This window comes from Archocentrus centrarchus, chromosome 8 (genome assembly GCF_007364275.1).
Source record: "Archocentrus centrarchus isolate MPI-CPG fArcCen1 chromosome 8, fArcCen1, whole genome shotgun sequence".
Taxonomy (NCBI): Eukaryota; Metazoa; Chordata; class Actinopteri; order Cichliformes; family Cichlidae; genus Archocentrus; species Archocentrus centrarchus.
Genome location: NC_044353.1, coordinates 4,456,496 through 4,477,749, shown reverse-complemented (window position 1 = coordinate 4,477,749; position 21,254 = coordinate 4,456,496). Strand labels below are relative to the sequence as shown.

The 21,254-nt window shown below is 43.2% G+C and overlaps 1 protein-coding gene across 2 annotated transcripts in view; it reads left to right on the top strand.

Moving 5' to 3' along the window:
- The first annotated feature begins 1,577 nt into the window (after window positions 1–1,577).
- Window positions 1,578–21,254, top strand: part of LOC115783977 (RNA binding protein fox-1 homolog 3-like) — a 266,321-nt gene continuing 246,644 nt past the window's right edge. The window contains exon 1 of one of the 2 annotated variants that reach the window (XM_030735008.1): window positions 1,578–1,632. The gene's annotated coding sequence lies outside the window, so the exon portion shown is untranslated. The remainder of the gene's footprint in view (window positions 1,633–21,254) is intronic. The other variant, XM_030735007.1, reaches the window with a different exon arrangement.

The following is a 21,254-nucleotide window of genomic DNA, read 5'->3' as shown; positions in this document are numbered from 1 at the left end:
GCCTCAGCATTCATACCGATGCTGTGACACTGTGGTGATGTCTACACAGAGAAACACAATGAAAGTGAGCAAACTGTCAAAGGAGATTTGGATGATGTTGTCATGACGTTGACATGAATGTGTCTGTTTTCTGGCAGATAATCTTCACAAAGAGAATCCTCCGGGCTACATGCATCCGTGCAGGCGAAGCTTCTGACTGTGTTTGTTTCTGTTGCACCTCCGCTCGCAGTTTGTCATGTCTGACTTGGGCTTTAATTAGGCCTGCGAATTGAAGCGGCAGCAGCAGCAGGGCTGGGAGCCCTCTGTCCACAGCTTAGCTGTCCTCCACGGTGTCTCCTCGGAGGACCTCTCTGCTCTGTGTGGTTAAGATAATAGAGGCTCGCTCAGAAGATGTTAATTGAGGGGAGATAAAGTGCAGTAGTGGCTGGAGGGATGCACTGTGCGGGGGTGGAGGGGAAGGAGGGAGAGCTACCTGATTAGAGGCTGAGGTGTTTGACTTACAGCTCTTCTTTTGATGATGATATATGTACTGCTAGATTTTCAAGGAGAAAGACAGAAACAGAGGAGGAGGAGCCTAAAAGATAGTTATTAAAGTTTCTCCTGGGGCGTTTTTGTTCTTCACTGCATGGTTCCTGGTTTGTGATGTGAAGAGTCCAGTTTTGAGGAGCTGCAGATGGGCAGGGAGAGAGGCAACTCTACCTGGGCCTAGAAGGTTGAAACGGAGATGGAGGTGATCTGACCAAAACAGCTGAAGTGACAGAAGCTACATTAATAGTGGCATATGTCTGGAGCAGAGAGAAACTGAAAGGGAGAGAAAACAGACCCTCCACCAGCCCGAGAGAGGATGGAGGGAATGAGAAAGAGGAGGAGAGAATGGAAAAAAGCAGAAAACAGTGCCAGCAGCCTCTATAATTGCCTCAATGCCACTGGGATTGCTTTCATTCAATTGAAGCATTCTCTTTCTCTGTACATTGGAGGTGGAGATGGAGGTGGCGATGGAGGGGTGGAGGGGTTGGGGCCGGGTGGTGTGGGTGGGCGGGAGATCCGACGGTGCCCTCCCTCTTCCAGTAACATACAGTGATGAGGGCGATAGCTCCCCTGTAGCGGCTGAATCTCTGGCATCAGTGTGAGCAACAGAGAAAACGAGAGAGAGAGAGAGAGAGAGCGCAGTGCTGTGGAAGAGTGAGGTAGCGATAAGGAGGTAGGTGGACCACAGATCAGACCTGTCAGATGTGATTGTGCGGCCAAGTGCAACCCCGCATGCGAGAGTATGTGTGTTTTTATATTTCCCAAAGACAACCAGCTTCCCCGCCCCCTTTCATAACAACACACACAAACACAGCATCACTGCCCAAACACACGCACATTGCTCGAGGAATCCTTTTATTTCTTTATTTGGGCTCCTGTTGGTGCGTGCCTTAGATGCTCAGCTCCCTCCTCCTCTCTCTTCTTCTCCTCCTCCTCCTTGTCCTGCTCTTCTCTCCTCCTCCTCCTCCTCTCCCCTCTCGCTTTGCCGCTCTCTCACAGCCCTGGTTTTCTTTTTTTTTTCTCCTCTTCAATCTTGTGCAGGTTGTATCTGACGGAGGGACTGGTGCCACGCTCCCATCCCTGTGCTCCTTCAACAACAACACTGTGAGTATTCTCATGCTAATTTGGCTTCTCCAGCCTTCCCAACGTCGGTTTTGTCTATTTCTCTTTCTTTTTATTCTTTGCCTCTTTCATGTTTTCATCCGTCGCGCCAAACGCAGCAGCAAGAGAAGCAGCGCAGGAAGGGAGGAAAATAAGAGTAGACAAAAAGGAATGAGAGAGGAATGCACAGAAATAGAGAGAGAGGAAAAAGGGAAGAGGGGAGGGGGAAAAAGAGCCAAGGAGGGAAAGAGATTTCTGTCACCGCCGCTGCTGCTGCGAGCAAGCCGCTCTGCTTTCGGAGGTGTTTCTCCTGGAGGATGGTGGAATTGCCGAAGGGATGTAGGGGGCGGGTCTTGGTTTTGTGAGTAGATAGTTGTGCGAGAATGATAGGGGATGTTGTTGACAAGCATAGAGTGGCTCATCAGACAGCCGGGCAGCTGGAACCAAGGTTTTCTCTGTTGACTAAACTTCTGATTCATCCATCACTTTCCTTATTTACACACATACACACACACACACACACACAGATGCGCTACTCCTCTTTCTTTCTTTTTTTAACTGACGCTGCTCTTATTTTGGAGCGAGGACTTTTAGATCGCACCTTCTCGTGATTGTGCGATATGTCTCATCTGTGCAGCTGAGAGACAAACTGATGGATATTCCTCCTGGTTCAAGATGTTCTCAGCATATGTGTGTGCCATTCATAGCCTAATATGCACTTACCGTAGTTTTAATAATTACAGTAGCAGCTGCACACATAGGATTTTTTTTTTCTAGTGTTTGTGCCCACGTACCATTACTACAGAACTGTGCATCTTTAGAGGGAAATGCTTATGCTTGTGCCTACTGTACACAGTAATGAGTACTCGTGTTGGATAGATGTGTGTGTGTGTGTGTGTGTGTGTGTATGGGGTATTAGGAAGTCAGTGTCCATCCCTACATGCTGCTCTTTGATCAAAGGGCCACATTAAGTCTCTGCCTGCGACATGTGTCTGAGCCATATGAAGAGTGGGTGTGCTGTGTGTGTGCTTGTGCGCATGTGTGTGTGTGTGCTTGTGCGTGTCAGTGTTGGTATGGGGAGGGGAGTGATTGAGCTGAGATGGGCCCTGTGCCCTCGCTGCAGCGCCATAGCACATAGGGCACACAGGTCAGCAGGATCGGACGTTCTTCCGGTTGTGTAGATATGTCACCAATACTAAAAACTCTCCGAGGCCTTCACCGGGAGTCACGAAAACACAAATCCTGCAAGGCAGGAAAAAAAACTATATTGGGCCAACAAAACGCTCACAACACACTTTGGCAGATTCATTTGGCAGAGTGAAAGGGATTGATCTGAGCGTGGCAATTAGGCAAATTTCAGAACTAAGCATCTGGCGAGGCGAGAACGCTTTGCCTGGCAGAGGATTACCATTTTAGTTCCATTTTCAGACAACGCAGCCCAGAATGTGTTATTTCACAGCACTCCAGCAGCACAGCGGCTCAGGCTAAACCAGCACATGAGGGATCTTTGTGCAGCATTTCTGTTGTGTATGTTGATTTCCGCAACCTGCGAAGTTAAAGTAGTGCTTTGATTAATTGTGATTAGGTTTAATATGTGTGTTCGAAGCCGCGGCAGCCCCGACCTCCCTTTCCTCTGCCTTTATGAAAATGAATCGTTGGAGTAAAATGCCTGAGATGATAGCAGCCTGCCGATGAGCTTGCTTTCTAAAGTAGGCTGATATAAATGAGAACCATTCCCCCAATTACGGAAGATTAGGTTACCCTCCACCAATCTGAATCCTTAAATCCCTTCTGTTTTTACAGCTCTGTCTGGCGAATGTAATTCAGCCTCGAGACCTGGGCAGAATAGCAATAAAAGAAGGTAGAAACTTTAGCAGTGAAACCCAGGCAGTAAAAATATCCATTGGGAGAGAGCTAAAGCACATGATAATTGACACTGCGCTGTGTTGCAGTTGGCTGTAATTAACTGTGTAACAGAGGTTGTCAGTTGGAAAGGGAGAAAGCCCTGACTATCTTAGTGCATTTAACACACTTGAAAGTGCAACATTTATCGTGTCTTTCCAGCTTTCACCAAGGGTGCGTTTCAGGTTAGTGGGGGCTCTCTCGCCTGTATTTATCCAGATCTTTTACTACAGGCCCAGTCAGACATTATACACTGCTTCCTTTATCCTTTGTTCGACAGTTTCAGCACATGAAAAATCAAAAGAAACCATTGTTTCTGGGGCGAGCGCAAAAAAGCTTATCATCTATTTTTAGTGTGCTTTTCCTCATTGTTGCCTGGGCCACGATTCATGCTTGCGTCTAGCAGTAGTGTGCCATAAACTATGTTGTGCTTCACAGCCAGGCGCTGGCTGTGGTGACAACTCTCACCCACACGTTAGTGATCTATGAGCCATATACCATCGACCCCCTGCCGCCTCGCCAGCCGCTTTGGAACGCGCAGGACCACGGCAGTGTCATTCTCCCTGTGTGATAGCACCCATATGCGCAGAGAGCACCTGTATTAACGTAATGTGCTAAGCCTTTATTTCTCATCACTTATCACAAGCCGCTACATGCTGTACCGAAAAGGAGGGGAAAAAGCTCATAAAGATAAAAATCACATTTCACTAGAGGGTGCTTGTGTGACAGTGATATATGCTGTGAGCATCCTGCCACCTCATTGAGATGGGAGTGAGTTCTGGGTGGGTAAATCAATTTGTGCAAAGGCTGTTGGCGCTAGTATTGGTTTCGTGATATGATCTTTGTTGTCCATTTTTAGAGGTCAGCGTGAGCACAACGACAAGGGCGAAAGAACCTGACCGCGTTCTCTTGTTTCTAGGCTGGTAAATAATCTCCCCCAAGAGGATTGTGGGTAATCAAAAAAGTATACACGTTTTTTTTTCCCGTAGGTTTGGACGCTATGGATTCTCTATTAAGAATGTACATTTGTGCCTTATGACACGTGTCTTGATAGGGTATCCACAGCCAGAGGCGAGCTCTGTCTGTGCATTAATTACTGTAATTACTCAGCGAGGGTGACAGTGGTTATGGAGGTGCGTCTGAGTACGTATACCAGCAGAAAAGTGGGGAGGGGTAGACCTGGTGGTAGACCAGTCAGTAGGGAATTATGCAGGTGAAAACTACACAGCTTCTGCTGTTGAGTCCATCATTTCAGCACACACTTTTTCCCCCATCTTTAATTCTACTCTAAAGTCAAGTACCCAACAGACCAAAACAGATCCAAATGCTTATTTAAAAAAGGAAAAATAAAAATATCGCTAAAAGCTATGATTCATGCTGACTCAATCCAGTAATATCTAGAGTATGTGAAGATAAAAACAGTCTCCATATGTAATCAAAACGTCCTAAAGAAACTCCTTTTTTGAGCTTTGGCAGGGAGAAGCATTTCCACTTTTAGAAGTTAAACCATCTTGTTAGTCAGGTACTGATCTTATGGCATAGCGTGACTTAACACAGAGCTTAGTTTATGGCTCAGTCACACTAGAGTAAAAATAGGACAGCAACCTTTATGTGACTTGGAGAAATCAATGGTTGCACTTTTTGTTTTGATTTTTTTCCATTTGGCAACTGATTGCAAACAGTTGCAGTGACAAACTGGTCGCCCAGAGGTTGAGCATGCAACACCCCAAAACCCCCTGGGTGACCACTATTGATCGGAAGGCGATTGTACAGGTCACCTGGTGGGAGGCAGCCTGCTTCCAGTAAATCACTGTCTAACTTAAACTGACTGCAGTCACTCTCAGAAAGATTGGTGAAGGTTTGCAAATAACTGCCATCTAATTCATAAAAGCAGAAAGATTGCTAACATGTTGCAATCAATTTGAGGCAGTCTGAGACGATGAGTGCAACTTGTCTGCAATAGGTGACTCAGTTTAGCTGGTTGCACTGGTAAAGGCAAGGCTGCTAAGCATCTATGCCATTTTGCAGAAACAGCATCCCCCTTTGAGAAGGAATTCATGAATTTGTGTTTCTGAGGTTCGAGTTGGACCGAATGTAAGATATTACTTGAATTTTTGTGCACGTAGAAGGCAACACGTGTAATTTTCACCGATTTATCAGTTAATTGTCGTATCATCACAGATTGCATCGTAATTGGCAACTTGAGCCCATTCAGCCACAAACTGGTGGCAGACTGACTTCATCTTATTGCAGTTTTATTGGAGTCTCGATGAACCAAAGTTCCTTTGAAGACGGCGACTCACTGCGAGTGCACACAGACCTGGTCACCGTCTGCAAAGCAGCTATTTCAGAGGCAACAATACTGCAGGATTATTGCACAGGGTCACGATCATTTTGTTTGTGCTGTGGTCTCCAACCACTGTTTTCCCTGGTGTGGCTGTTGCATTTGGTGGGATACTAAAAATGCTGCAATAAAATTCACAATCACAATATTTCATTTGTAATGCAACAAACTTTTTAAGGATCCTGCAGATCCTTAAAAATTTAAGGTCATTAAATGTTTTATTTTTAGTAGTGAGGTGATTATCAGTGTTCCAATACATATATACTTTATAGGAACTATACTTTATATATATATATAGTGTTATGATTTTTGGAACTGTCTTATATTAATATCTTTTTTGTAATTATGTATTTAAATGTTTCATCTTGCATCCACTGAACACATCACCTCACATGCACTGTCATCAAACTATGAATGGAAAAAAGAAAAATAAGCTTGCAAATACGAGTTCAAAGATATTTGGCTCCAAGATGAAAAATACCAAGAATAGCCCGACACTGCAAGGAGCAATTTTGCAGCAAAGATATGCTAAAAACGTTTTAAACTTGGGACAATGGGTACCTGAGCAATCAAGTCTCATATGAAACCAAAAAAGCACATTATGGTAGTATTAAGAAAAATGATAAGGCACCAATAGATTCTTTCATGCCTGCTGCTAGAACATCATCTGCACCTGCTGCTGGAACACAGTCTGGTAAAATTGGGACATATTGACGGGATCTGTTAAACCAGTTCTTTGGGTAATTTTTGTCGCTGACCTTAAACAGTTTAGTGGGTTTTGCACACAATTTTTAAGATGTTTTCTAACTTTGAACATTAAAAGATATTCACAAAGATAAAAACGTTTGTTGCTGTGTGTGTAAATGCTTTTAATGTGTCTTTGTTTCGGCCACTGAAAGGTTTTAAATTTGACTTTTAAAAACAGATGTGCCTCCTTCCGGTCCAGGTCTTTTAATTTCGGGTAAGACTGAAACGTATCTACAAAATTTGCAGGAGACTGTGGCATATCAAAAAGTCTGTTTGTCAGGCTCAAAGAGGCTCAAGGATGTTTCTCTTTTGGTCATCAGCTGGCGTTTGATGGGGAAAAAAAGCAAAGCAGCGGAGTCTATGGAGTTATATGAAATGATTATTCTCTGGTTAGAATATACCGTTTAGCCTTTTGAACAGGAAGTTCAGAAAAACATATATGATAACTAGGTGAAAAGGATTCAAGTTACATTATCTAATTCACCGTTCAGGGAAGACGTCACTGTACCGGCTGCACTCTTTGAGTGACTTGTGATCTCAGGGAAGTGCAATGCAAAATCACCACAGCAACTACTGCTTAGCAACAAAGATGTTGCCATCATAAAAAGAAAAAAACAAAAAAAAAAAACCAAAAACAAAAACAAAAAAAAAGGAGATCTCGGAGTTATGAGTTGATTTAGTGTGCGAGAATCTAATTTGTTTTATAGCACCGACCGGTGCAATGTTGGCTGTACAGATGTTCAGCGTGAGAGATGCTCGTAAAGAAAAAGGAGGCGACTGGTCAAATCAAAGCTGTCAAGTCAGGGAAATAAAAGCGGAGGAGGGAGAAGCGAACACGCTCTAAGGGCTCCGTATTGTCTGTACAAGGGCAACAGAGTTACTCTTTGCGCTGCGTTTCAGGAATGTGTCTCATAACATTGTCAGTGTGCTGGCTAATAAGAAAAGCATTGTTGGTCATAAGTGAATGAGCTTAATAGGTGAATGTCTTCCACTTCCCTTCTTATCTCGCTGACTTTCACTTTCTTGTACCGCCTGCAGCAAGTAATCATGGGAAATATATGACTCAGAGATGCCGTTTTTAATTAGGGACAGTTTTTAGCATTATGGAAAGAAAAAAGGCTTTTGACTTTTGGATGTCTTGAAAGAATTTCCTTGCGCGCGCGCACACAGACACACACACACACACACACATGCATGTAGAGCCATTTCTTTGAGTTTGGTTTTCTCATTAATCACAGCAGAACCATGGCTGATACTAGCGTACGGCAGAGGGAACCAGGCTGGAACGACAGAGTCGAATATTTGAACATCTCAGTGCTGATGTGTGCAAAGCAGAGCATGTGTCTGCAGGGGAGGCTTTGAAATTTCATCCACTCCATCCCTTTTAACTCGACGGAGGGGATGTGTGTGTCTCGCTCCAGTTGGCCAATGGCATGTTAGGAAGCTCCGGAACATTCCCACCACCAACCCCCCCCCCCCCCCCCCCCCCCCCCCCTCCAACCATTCACGCACACACACACACATACACACTCCTCCCTATCTCCCTCCCCTCCCCTTCCACTCCACAGACCTGCACTGTGTCAGATAGTTTAATGTGAAATTGCTTTTCTTTCAAATTTCCCCCTGGAAACGCAGGTCGTCGCAAAATGTTACATCTCATAATGGTGTGTTATTGTTGTTCTTTCATACGAGTCCTTGGCTTCCGAGCATAGGATTTTTCAGCACGGAGTTGAGGTCACACTCGGCTATTTTTCCCTCCGCTTCTGTAGCCTCTCCTCTCTCTCTCTCTCTCTTTTTTTCTCCATCTCGGATTCTGCAGCGAACTCTTCCTCTGCTGCGCCCATGGTAACCCCGCTGAAAAATTTATCACCACCTCACTCTATGATTACGCTATGCATTAGCAGGGCTTAAATTTAATTTGTCGGTAGGCCCTCGCGGCAGTGCTACGGGCCTGGCCTATCAGAGACACTTTGTAAAGGCCCTGGAAGAGCCTCCCGGGGTGATCCTATCAGTCAGACACACTGTCAGCAGACACACTCAGTTAGTCAGCATTGAGTCAGAAATGTGGCCCAGCCAAGCCACACGCCACCGTTGGCTGCTCCGCTGGGCCGCTGCTGTGGGCATCAAGCTCCCCCGCCTGCCAATCAAAGCTCCAGCAAGGATGCTGACCTTTGTTCCCCTGCTGAAATGAATGCTCTTCAACAGGTGATCCGGCTGACTCCCTTGCCTCGGTGCACTGAAGTTTAAATATAGCCGAGTTTTCTTATTTTTTTTTTGTTCCAGCCTCCATTCGCATTAGCCTGTTACAGCACCGCTGTGTGTTTATGTCAGTAACTCTGTAGGATGTAGGCACATTACTTCTATATTTTTAGACTTTATTCAGTGCGTGTGTCAAACCTCTGACAATCGCCTCAATAATAATCACCTGTCCTAAAGTGGCTATTACTGTCTCCCACTCCTGTGATTTACATTAATACCTAGTGGTTAATGTCATGTTTCTTTATTGGGAGTATGTGGAACATTAAATTCAAGGTGCTGCCTCTGCAGCTATATGCTGTGTGATTATGCTCCCTTTTGCCTTCCCTTATTTTTACTCTCACATTTTCATCCTCACAGATGACTATCAAAATAGCTTGATCTGAGGCCACTCCAGGCTGCTTTTATCACCGCTCGCAGAATGAGAAGGTCAATTTTCAAGGCATTTTGTGGGGGAAAATGTTTAAACCGTCTAGTTACTAAGAGAACCAAGAGGGCCTCATTCTTCCTACTGCTCTAATTGGGATCCATTTTCATTTTCATATGGTTTTAAATGTCAAGAACAGAGCACACGCAAAGTGTTTTGAAATTACTCATGAAGGCCTCGGTCCCTGGGTCACACGGGTTGAAAGCATATTGGTTTATTATGAAAAGAAGACATGGTGTAAAAAGGCACTCTGTAGCTGAGTTTTTAACCATTGAAAACTTAAAAAAAAAAAAGATGATGTTCTGCTTCTGACCTCATCCTTGGTCTGCTGGGAACATAATGTCAAAAGTTGCCAGCCCGTTCTTCATTTGACAGAAACAAATCCTCTGAAAGGACTCCCCCCTCCCAGCGTGGAGCCTGCACACCGCCTGGGTTTCCTCTCACAGTCAGAAGATATACAACTCAGCCTGACTGGAGACTCCTGTTCCCTAAATTTATGAATGGAAATATGCAGTTTTTAATCTATGTTCTACTTGGTGGCAAAGTACTAAAGCAACACGCATTAGTGGAAGATTGTTGATGTGACAGGATATAAGAATAGCAGATAAATTTGGAGTTATTTTATTTTGCTTTCCACATCCTGTCTTAATATTCGACTCTGTCGCCGCATGAAGGGTAAAAGTTGAATCCCATCTGCTGCCATTATGCTATTGGTAGCTAACTACGCTAACCTCTATGAAGTTCTCAATGATACTAAAGGTTCTCTTGCTGTCTCATATGATGACCATATTAGGGATATGCACTCTGTGATATCAGACACCTCCAATAGTAGAAAAAAATGCATGAAACCAAGCATTTAGCGCAGTAGAAGCCTTTGGCTCACAGGGATTACCTGCTAATATTCTGACCTCATTGTTTACAATTTTGGCGATGGTGTATAAACTTTGCACAAAAAGTAGGAAAATTTGTGTTTGATTATTTCTTTGTTGTAATAATGATTCAATAAATCTTATACTGCTGGAAATAATGTGTATGTCCCCTTAAACGGAGCCATAATTGTTTGGTTGAGCAGCAGAGATGAGTATGTGGGTCTCCTTACATTTTGTGCTGAGGTTATAAATATATGTGACCAAAAATAAGGAAAAGTAAAATATGCTCCCTTTAAATAAATGCTCAAAAATGTGTGTGTGTGTGTGTGTGTGTGTGTGTGTGTGTGTGTGTGTGTGTGTGTGTGTGTGTGTGTGTGTGTGTGTGTGTGTGTGTGTGTGTGTGTTTGTTTGTGTCCTCTAGCAGTCTAAGGAAATATGATTGTTATAGCCAAGATCAAAGGGAAGCATAGTAGTGAAAACAAAATATAATTTGCACAATATTCCAAGAAAACAGATTAAAAAATGCAAACTGTGGAATCGTTGACCTCAATGTGAAAGCAAAGGAAGCAAATCCACTGACTGCTGCATTTGCAATGAAACTGCTAAATCTAATTGGTGTGTATTGTAATGTGAATGAGCCCTTAGCCTAGAAATCTGTGCTGCACCTAAAGCATGCAGGCTGCATGTGACTTTGAATTGCTGTTAGGTCAATAATTAAATTCCCTGGAGGCTTGATTTTGTATCTCAGGTTCAAATGCAATTTTTCTCCCTGTAACAACACATAATCCCTTGTCCAGGCAGGCCTGTATTTCTACCTTAAACATCCCTTTCATTCCTTCATTTAATAAATGACACCCAGAGGACGAAACGGGGACAAGTCCCCGCTGACACCTGTGAAATATAGACTGATAATGCTCCTGCCACTCGCTTAATGCCGCTCCCTTCCACCTCCTTTTGTCTGACAGGCCGGCCCGATGCATGTATCATAATGAGCGGATCTCGGCGCTGTCAATTAGGTGCATCTTAAGAATGTGACTGGAGAGATGAGGGATCTCTCCTGGCTCTTGGGAATGAGCACCATTTCTTCTACAAGTGTACGCAGCATCACAAGCAGAGCATCTATTGCTTTGTCTTTTTGGCGCACGGTGGCGCAGCCAACGAGTGGTGATGGTCCCAGGGGTGGTGCGGCAGAGAGGAGCACGGTGTACCAGCACCCGCATGCACCCCCCCCCCCCTTTTTTTTTTTTTTTTTACAGGGAAAGAACTCACTCATTGTTTGATTTAATTACTTGCTTTAGACTTCAGCAATTATAGCTGAGCAGCACATATGTTAATTATATCTGACCTCACATTTTTGCTGCTCTGTTAAATGTTCGCTTAGATGACATTCTGAGATGACTGTCATTGCTGCCTGCGCATCGGGCGATTTAATGGAAAAATAAGAATGGCTCTGTGACAGATTTTGGTCAGTGGAAAAGTTGAAGCTGCAACACTCACTTCCAAGTGGAAGAGGTCACATGATGTAGGCATCGTGACTCGTTTGTATAACTGTCTAACAGAGATTACATATACCTCCCCCCTATAGCTGTGAGCATTTACTGCAATCCTTTTTCACAAAGGATTCTGGGCCAGCCAACGCCATGTTTTTCTCCTTCTTTATGCAGAACTCACTTCCTGTTGTTTATTAGATGATGCATTTTGTTTTTTCTCTTGCCATTATTACCCAGGAAACATCTAAACCCACTAATGTCCCAGTTCAGAGCTCATTTTGTCTCTTCTAATGCACATTCCCTTCCGGATGTCCTAGGCTGCAGAAATCCATTAAAAATAGCTCGCAAAGACAAACTGCAACCTGAACCGATACATCATGTTAAACGACACATGTACTGCAATTTTTCCAAACACGGTTTTGTCACACAGCTTATTATCACATCTAATGAGGACGGTTTTCACTTTTGCCATTACTGCACGCTGTGGTTTAATTCTGCTGCCAGTGAGGTGGTAGAACAGAAGGCAGATACGCATAGCGAGCTCTTCAGATTCATTTTGTCTGGCAATATTGCAGCAGCAGTGTGACTGCAGCCTTATAAAGAAGTGGCAGGAGAAATGAAAAATCCACGTGCTGTTCGACATGATTGTATTTGTTAATGCAGCGGCATTGTCTCTGTGAGCTGTTTCTAATGGGCTGCGCTTTTGTTTGTCACCTTAAGTGAGCAGCGATGCTTCCCGCTTCACTTCACTACACCGGAGTTGATTTTTTTGGGGGGAAAACAGGTTGAATCTGTGGTGTTTCGTTTAGGGAGGAAACGGTAGTTTTCTATGTTATACTTACTGTATTTCATCTAGACACATCTGGAGCAACATGAGCTGGTGAATGATGGGGTTTAGAAAAAAAAAAAAGCACTTAAACATGAATATTGTGTTCACGCAGAGGCTGTCAAAACCTATCCAAAGCTTCCTGGCGTAACATATCGACTCTTGATGCTAAAGAAAATGTTGTGATAGACGCAAACTATGATAGACAATTTAAAGAAAACCTGCTATTTGTATTTTCTCAGTGCTTTCCAGCTGTGAAACATACCTAAATTGCTTAACTTGCTTTAATATACATGTATGATTTAACCGTGTGCTCACTCAGCAGCGGTGTGATGCAGGAAAGTCAGATCAGGCTGTATGAGACGTTCTAATGCGCTCAGGCCATTGTAAATAATCCTGCAAACTCCAGGAGGCTCATGTTATAATTGTCATTCCAATTTGCAGAATTTGACAGTCGACTGATGCACAGTAAATAGTAAATAAGATCACATGTTGGCGGCGTGCGTCTGCGCTTCCTCTTTCTCGATTCTGTTTGCTTTCAGCAGATGCTGTTTTCCTTTCCAGACTCATATCTCTTGAGATATTAAATCATTTAGCAGTTTTTTCTCGACTGATGATTTTCTTGAACGTGGGCACCGATGATTTGTCCTCTTTGTGTTTGAAAAGTCACACAAGTGTTGGTTTCCTGGCTCCTTTCATCGCTGACTTTCCTTTATAGCCCATTCGCACTCAACCTAATATGACTCACCACTGTGAGCAGCGTTTGTAGCTGTGATTTACTCCAAAGGCCCTTTTTTTTTTTTTTTCTTTTTTCTAATAGGCATTATTTTACATTTTTGGCTGATGTTGCTGCACAGTTCATGTCAGAGTGTGTGTGTGTGTGTGTGTGTGTCTGTTTTGGTGGAGATGGCGGTGCACATTCATTAAGCACAGTAGCTCAGGCTTCTTCCCACCAGGATTCACAGACAGCTGTCAGTTCAGTGAGGGTCTCCTGCACTGCTCGAGCATCAACATTCCCTCTCACAGCTACTTACTTCGACATTTACATCCCCATCAGCACAGGCCCTTTGCAGTATGAGCACTAGGTGACTGTCAGGGCAGATTATACATGTCCTGTATGTATCCAAATATGGAGGTTGATTGGGGGGTTGTGATAGCATATTAATGTTCAGTTTAAAGCTTTATTGAGGTATGATATTTGTAAACAGAAGAACTCCATAAAAAGCTGATAGATGAACCTAATCCTAATATAGTGAGTTTTTAATGGTGGATAATGTTGGCAAATATTGTCTGTACATACATCCAGCAAGCACGGCACCTTTATCATCCCACTGGGGTCATTTTTGTGTCTGTTATTGTTTTACTGCGGGCTGTCTTTGAGGTTTGGACTCTTAACAGCATCTAAAGGAAATATGAGGCCATTTAGTGTTCCTTTACCAGGTATCAATGCTTAGTTTGCTTAGGACTGGTAGCATGCACTGGGTTTATCAGTTTGCTTGCTGAAAACAGTTGCCTCCTTCAGCATCCAAATCAGATGTTATCAGCCCAGTGAATGGCTGTTATCACTTGTTATCACTCCCATACATATCACCAATAGGCGCCCTTCTCTACTCGCCAGCCGGCTCAGTAGACTGTTATCATCAGTTGTGATCAGTGATAAACAAAGGAACCCAGATTAAGAGTGGAGACATCTAGAGGTCGTGTGATGAAGTACATGCAAAATCTCTGGTGGGAAAATATTGTGTAAACATGTATTTTAATGCAAGCAGTGATGTTTTCCTAACGCTAACCAAGTTGTGAGAAAAATGCCTTTTTTGGAGTTGAGCTGAGACTCATTTTGAACGCTTCACAGTCAATTGTTACACCTCCGCCACCTCGCCAGCACAGTTCCCACATCTGTGCAACGCAGCTAGTCTGATGGCCGAGCAAATCTAGTCCAAACACCAGCTCGATATCCAGAGTTCATACTGCGAGACAGCGCTGAGCACGTTATGTGCACGTGGATGGTATGTTAGTGCATACGTGCTGATCTTCTGGTGAACGTTTGTGCAAAAAGGCTTTTTCCATGACGACACTTCAGAAGGAACCTGCAGAACTGGAGCTCTTTGGTAAATTTCCCCCTTGTTTTGTTGCCCTTTTAACCAAACCGCCCATAAACCTGGACTCAATGGTGCAGAACAGCCAATATTAATGATCTAATAGATGCTAAATCTTCTGAATAGTCTGCGAGTTTATCACCGGAAGGAACGGCAATTTGATTCTAAAGCTGAAAGAATTATTGATCTGCATAATAACATATTGAACATTATGTGCTTAAATGAACTAAAATGGCAAATATTCAAACTTAAATGTGACTGTAATTTGCTGCATTTCTCCATTTCATATAATTAAAAAAAATAATAATTTAATAGATCATATTTGATCTATCAGAAATGGAGCGAATAATTAGTGACAATGACAATAATACTTTTATTTTATGGTCCGTTTGAGTGTCTGTAATATTGATTAGCAGATGTTTAGGAAGTATACACAAAAAAGTGTTACCAGACGTTCCCTTTATTGTATTTTTTTATTATTATTATTACTTTTATTTTATTTCATCTCGCTCCTCCTGTTCACTGCCGCAGTAAGGAGGTTTTTTTTTTAATTCATTGGTATTCAGACATGCTGACCCAGGGTGGCAATCTGTTAAAGAACGTGGAGGGGGGTGTCACCTCTCAGTTAAGGCAGCGCCGCCATCCTCGAGGCCTGGTGTGCCTGGACAGTTGGCCTCAGAGTTAGCAAGTGTGACTGTGGAGGAATGGATGCTAAATAACAGCGCCTACAGCCCTGCCCTCCTGCCTGGCTGGCTAGCTGGCTGACTGGCTAGCAGGCGTGACGCGACAGGACTGAGGCCAGAGTCAGCTACAATCCATTACTTTTACCTGAGGAAGAGGAGAGGCAGAGCGAGAGAGAGAGCGAGAGAGATTGAGTTAAGGGCCGGAGCACCTTTCAGCGCTCTCTTCTGCATGCTAATTCCACTAGCGCTTCAAAAGGGATCAAAATCTGCTGGCTGGGAAACGTGGCCTCTCAACTGACTAAAGGAAGGCAAAATCCCCTTCCTGCTCGGTGCCTTTCTAGCAACCAGCTTGCACACATATGCATAATAACATACAGCTGCACAGTGTTTAAATTAAGTATTTTAAAGTACAAGTCTGGTATCCTTGAGCGTTACGTCAGCCGGCTCATAAATTTCAAAAGGTATTGAGCTTGCTTATATAACCGCATGCACTCCTGTGTGTCTGCTACGGTGGAAGGCTCGTTCAGAGACTGAAGGGTGTCGCTAACGAACTGAAATTCACACAAGTCAATATTTTAGTTTTAAATTAAAAAATTTGAGAAAATCACTTCAGGAATAAGAGGAAAAAAAGGAGAGAAAGAAAATAATATATGCCTGCCTGACACACACAAAACGTTATTTTTGTTTTTTTCCCTCTTCCAGATTTATCACTTACTCAGTGATGTCATGACACACACATCCATCCCAACACACAAATCACTGGCATCTCCTGAAATTTCCCATGCACGCCAGCCAGCGACTGCGATGAGCATTTGTGCAAAGAGCATGAAGCAGAGGGTGATTTTTGAGGCACTGCTTAAAGCTATCACTATCGGAGTGGAAAGTACACATGACAACTGGTTTGCAGGTTCCAAATGAAAAACCACCACAAACAGCGTGGGTGTGGGTGGTAGGGGGAGGGGGTGGGGGTGGGGGTTGAGGGGCAGCGGCGTGGATTGGCACCCAGTGACAGTGATAAATTTCACCAATCGTCCAGTGTGAAGATCTGTCTAATCTTTGCGGTGGCTCGCAGCGGGGTAGGACCCCATCACTCTCGCATTATTTGACAACAAAACATCCGCGGAGAGCAGCGAGCCAGGTTCAGTTAGCTACAATACACTCCCTGCATACAGAAATCCCCGGCGATGGGGATTATAAAGTGGCTCTGTAGCCGGCCGTTAAAGGGGCAGGCCATTAAAATGCAGCCACAACCACCTATCCACACTCTCACCGTAGAGTGGTTGTGAGAGAACAAAACAAAGCCGTCTGTCAATAGCCTTTAATTTTGAATAGAGAGCAAATAAAATTCAATGCCTATAATGGCCTTCATTTTCCTGCAGACTCTTGAAATTGATTCGATGGCTTAATTTGGCACTGGCAGGTGGGATGCCATTGGCAAACATATACGGCTGCATGCAGTTCACCCCCAGATGACTCAATAAACAGCGTTTGCAGCAGTTTAGCAACAAAACATTTTTCCAAGGCCATGCATCACCGTCCATATGCATCTATCACAGCCATGTGGTGTTCTGTTGGCAGTTACAAGATCCGCGTTTACACCCAAAATGTTATTTTGATTTCACTGACACAGAGATAATGTTTCATAACACACAGTCAGTCACGAATTAGCCCATCTGTCTGTTTGAGCTTCCCGGTGCTGATGGAGTCTCTCTGTGTTTGTGTTTGGGTGTGTGCGTGTGTGTGTGTGTGTGTGTGTGTGTGTGTGTGTGTTTGACCACAGTGGCTCAGCCCTCTCCCCACCAGGATTCACTGACGGCTGTCAGCTCATTGAGTGACTCCTCCACAGATTGTATTTGAGCCAAAATCCTGATCCCTCGTCTCGCTGCTCCTCTCGTGCTTTGCTTTCTCACTCCTCCCCGGCTTGTCGACATGCATATGCTGACACACTCGCACATGTATATACAAGCGCTCACACACACGGGATGATGTGTTCTCTTACAGCTCGCGGTATCAACAGGAGACTCTGGTGACAGTGTGAAACTGAGTCTGAAAATGCATCTTGTCTGTGTATGTGTCACCCACATGAAACAATATGGGCCTTTTAATGTAATTTTGAGAGTTGTACACACACAGGCATATAAGCTATATTGGGCTGTGGCTGGCATTCTCTGTATGCAGATATGCCACCATTGTTGCCAGTGCAATGCTAGTGTTACAGGGTGATATCAGAAATTTTGTCACACTGGTTTAATAGTAACAGCTCTCCTTTTAATATCTCTCTTCAGTTACGGGAAACCTCCCAAATCAGTGCATGCGACTGTTTTATTGCAATATGCTTTCTTGGTGTTTGAGACCTTTTGGCTGTCGCTAGCATTTAAAAGAGCATCAGCTCCACATTTCAAGGTTCGAGGATGGTGGGTTATTTGAAGAAACTTGGTGAGCACGCCACAGTTCTTCTATGGATTTAAACTGTCGCAGTTGCTCGCGTCTCTTCATGTAATCCCAGAAGGACTCCGTGATGTTGAGATCAGGGCGCTGTGGGGGCCATACCATCTGTTGCAGGACTCTTTGTTCTTCTTGTGGCTGAAGATAGTTCCTTAAGTCTCCGGCTGTGTTTGTTGGCTTGTCGTCATGCCGCTGAATGAATTTTGGAAGAGATTAGGCACCTCGGCCATGGTACTGTGCGATGGATAATAAACTAAACATCTAAAGTGTGTCAAACTGTGCTGCGCATCACAGTGTAATTAATTTTAGAAATTCTACTCCTGCTGCCCACCTCTGACATATATTAGCAGATATTAGTGTCCAAAGCTTTGCTGCTGTATTTCCTCTTTGAAATGTCTCGTATGCACAATGAGCATCAAACCACGTGACACCACCTGGCCAGTAGGAGCTGCACTTAATACACTCATGATTTTACAGGTTACAACTCAGCAAAGAGAGAAACACATATTTGATTAGCACAAGCAGCGAGCTTCGGGGCGATGTATCCCAGTTCAGTCAGGGTCGACGTTTTTGCCAGATGATCCTGCGTATTTTTGGCACGGTCATCTTCACGAGGCTGCTCGTTTAAGCGCACGCTTCTGTTCTCCTTATTTGAAGAGACAACCGCCGACTTGAGCTGGTATTTTACACTCTGTGCTGCTAAATTAATGAAACCTTTTCTAAAAGTAAAAGCAACAATTTGGCCGAAAATATGTTTAACGGTGCTCTTTGTGTCCTGCAGTTATCCCCAAACAATGCCCTCTTCAGTGCTTTTCACCTTTACTCTGAAGCCCTGTAGCTGCAGTCTTGTGAACAAAGCTGCGTGTTCATCCCTCTGTCTCATCAGACTCCTTCTGCTTTCTCCTCATCAAAGAATAGGGGGAAAGCTTCTGCGCCTGAAGACTCGCATTGCTGAGCAATTTTGATCATGGTATAAATTTTAAATCTGAATCCAACAGGAAAAATGAGTTCAGTCCTGAATAAAGAATCAAAGCATTTTGGATGTTTTTTCATACCCTCCTCCTCGTCGAGCACCTCTTTTATTGTCTTTTCTCGCTCTTTCTCTCTCTCCCTCCTTCTACCCAAACCTCGCCCATCACCCCCACACAACATTTTATAAACAAGTACAATAAAATGATGCCCAGATTGAGAACCGGTGTGATTTACATGTCTGATTACAGTGCAATTTCACACTTATTTGCATGGGTCTCCTCCATATCCTCACCGAGCCGGATTGTTAGAGCTCTGCAGCCCGGGCCATGTAAATGAGAACAAGCAAGATGGCGTGAGAGACAAAGTGGTGGAAAAAAAAAAAAAAGACAGAAGAGAGACGGAGAGGCAGACAAAGTTCAAGTTAAAGTTCAAGGTCATTTATCTCCATGGCCGTTTATCACACAGAAGTCTCAAAGGACTTTAAAGGGACAGGAACAAAAAAAGAAAAGAAAAGGGCCGGGAACAAAAGAAAAAAATCCAATTACATCCAACTAATCAGCAACCAGTCACAAAACAAAATGAAACAGTGTGTTGAAAGGACGTGGCTGTGTACCAAACCTTCTAATCAGCCTGAGAAAAAGACAGGCCGGCGCTTTTTTTAAGCTCGAGAAAGTACTTCAATAAAAAGAGCTTCATGCTTCTCTTCAGGGGCAGTTTACTCCATTAATACATACTAAATGATTCTCCACCCACCTTCAGCTGTGAGTTCACACCTAGAGTAGTTGTTTACTAGGTGGAGATTTATGTATTTCTATATTTAAACACTTGCATGAAATAATCACTTATTACCTGAAGATGTTGCTAAATATTTACACCCGCTAACAAAACACTGAACAGCCGACTGAACCGACATCTGCAGCAGAGGCTCAACTTCTGCTGGAGGTTTCTTCCTGTTAAAAGGGAGTTTTTCCTTCCCACTGTCACCAAATGCTTGCTCACGGGGGGGGGGTCTTCTTATTGTTGGGGTCATTACTATAAAATATAAAGCATCAGCGATTCAGTGCTATGTAAATAAAACTGAATTGAATTTAAAATGTATCAGCTTAACAATAAAATCTCCAAAAATTTGAAAAGCTTTAAATTTTCTTTTGTACCATCTAACAGCCATCAGGATTTTCAGTTGTCATGCAAACAGCAGATGAGCTGCTGTATGTCAGACCTATGAATTTCCCTCTGGGATCAATAAAGTTATTTTATTATTCTTAATGTTGGAACTAAACATATTTCCTATTAGTTTGTTTCTTGTTTCTGATTATTTGCAGAAAAAAAGACCAAAATCTTTAAAATAAATGACCAAATGATTAAAAGGTTGCTGGAATGTTTCCATGTTAAACACATTTAATTTCAGTTTCTCTCCATTTAGAGAGCCCAGATTTGGACAGCTACAGTATGTAAGAAATGTATAATTAGGGCTTTATGAGTCTGGCTGTGGAATTAAATGGGAGTGTGCTCACAGTTGCTGCTCAACTGCAAGCCACTTTGCAACTGACCCCACCTCCTCCTTCCATCCTGTTTCTAGCTTAATCAATTTCATATCTGTTATCAGTGATGCCTGCTCTGCTTCGCTCTGTGCTGCTGCTGCACTCCACGTGCTGCAGTTTATTTGTGATCCCTCTCTATTGTTCAAATTTGTCAGACAATGATGCATTCAATACGTTATGCTAATTAAGCCATGTATACAAAATATATATATATATATATATATATATATATATATATATACACCCTGTATATAAATTCTTTATCATTTCAGGTTTAGGTAAACCATCATCTCTAAAACCCTGTGTCTCCAAATGAATATGCACTATCTGTTAGCAGCTGATTTTTGGTACTGGAAGCTTTCTAGTTTCCAATTTTAGTGCATTTGTAATCTGAAGAGCATTTAGGCTTTGTCTGCATCCAAGTAAACAGTCCAAGTGGAAAGCAAAGAGGAAGACATTGGCCAGAACGCAGCCTTAAAAGCATAGGCTATCATCTGCTTTCATCATTTGCTTTCTATTGGTTTTTAAAAGTTCCTTTATAGTAGGACTTTAAACAGTGAGCACCACAGAATAGGAGGTCTTCGTCTGGATATCAGTTAAGTCGGTATACTGTCGTTACTGAAACTAGCTGGTGGTTAGAAAGATTTTAGGAAGGACCTATAAATAGCTGGTACAACCCCACTCAAACCTTAATCTCTTTTTTGTTAATATTTTTAAAGATCAGGTGCTGGCTTTGAAAAAATTAACAAAAACAAACATGGTGTATGTAACCTAAGATTACTGGCACGATGTATAGATTTCAATTTGTGCATGCTCCTGATGTCCAAGGCTGGATTTGTGCTGCTGCCATCGGCAGTTAAATGTGTGTCACAGGGTCTGACTGTAAAAATGCACTAAAGCAGTCCAACTCTGCTCTATAAAGTGCAGTATTTTATGTTTCTCTACAGATGCCATTTATAGTTTTGTCTGCGAATTTCATCAGTGCTTTTTATGAGAGGTTGGCTGTATTTGACACTGCTTTTATGAG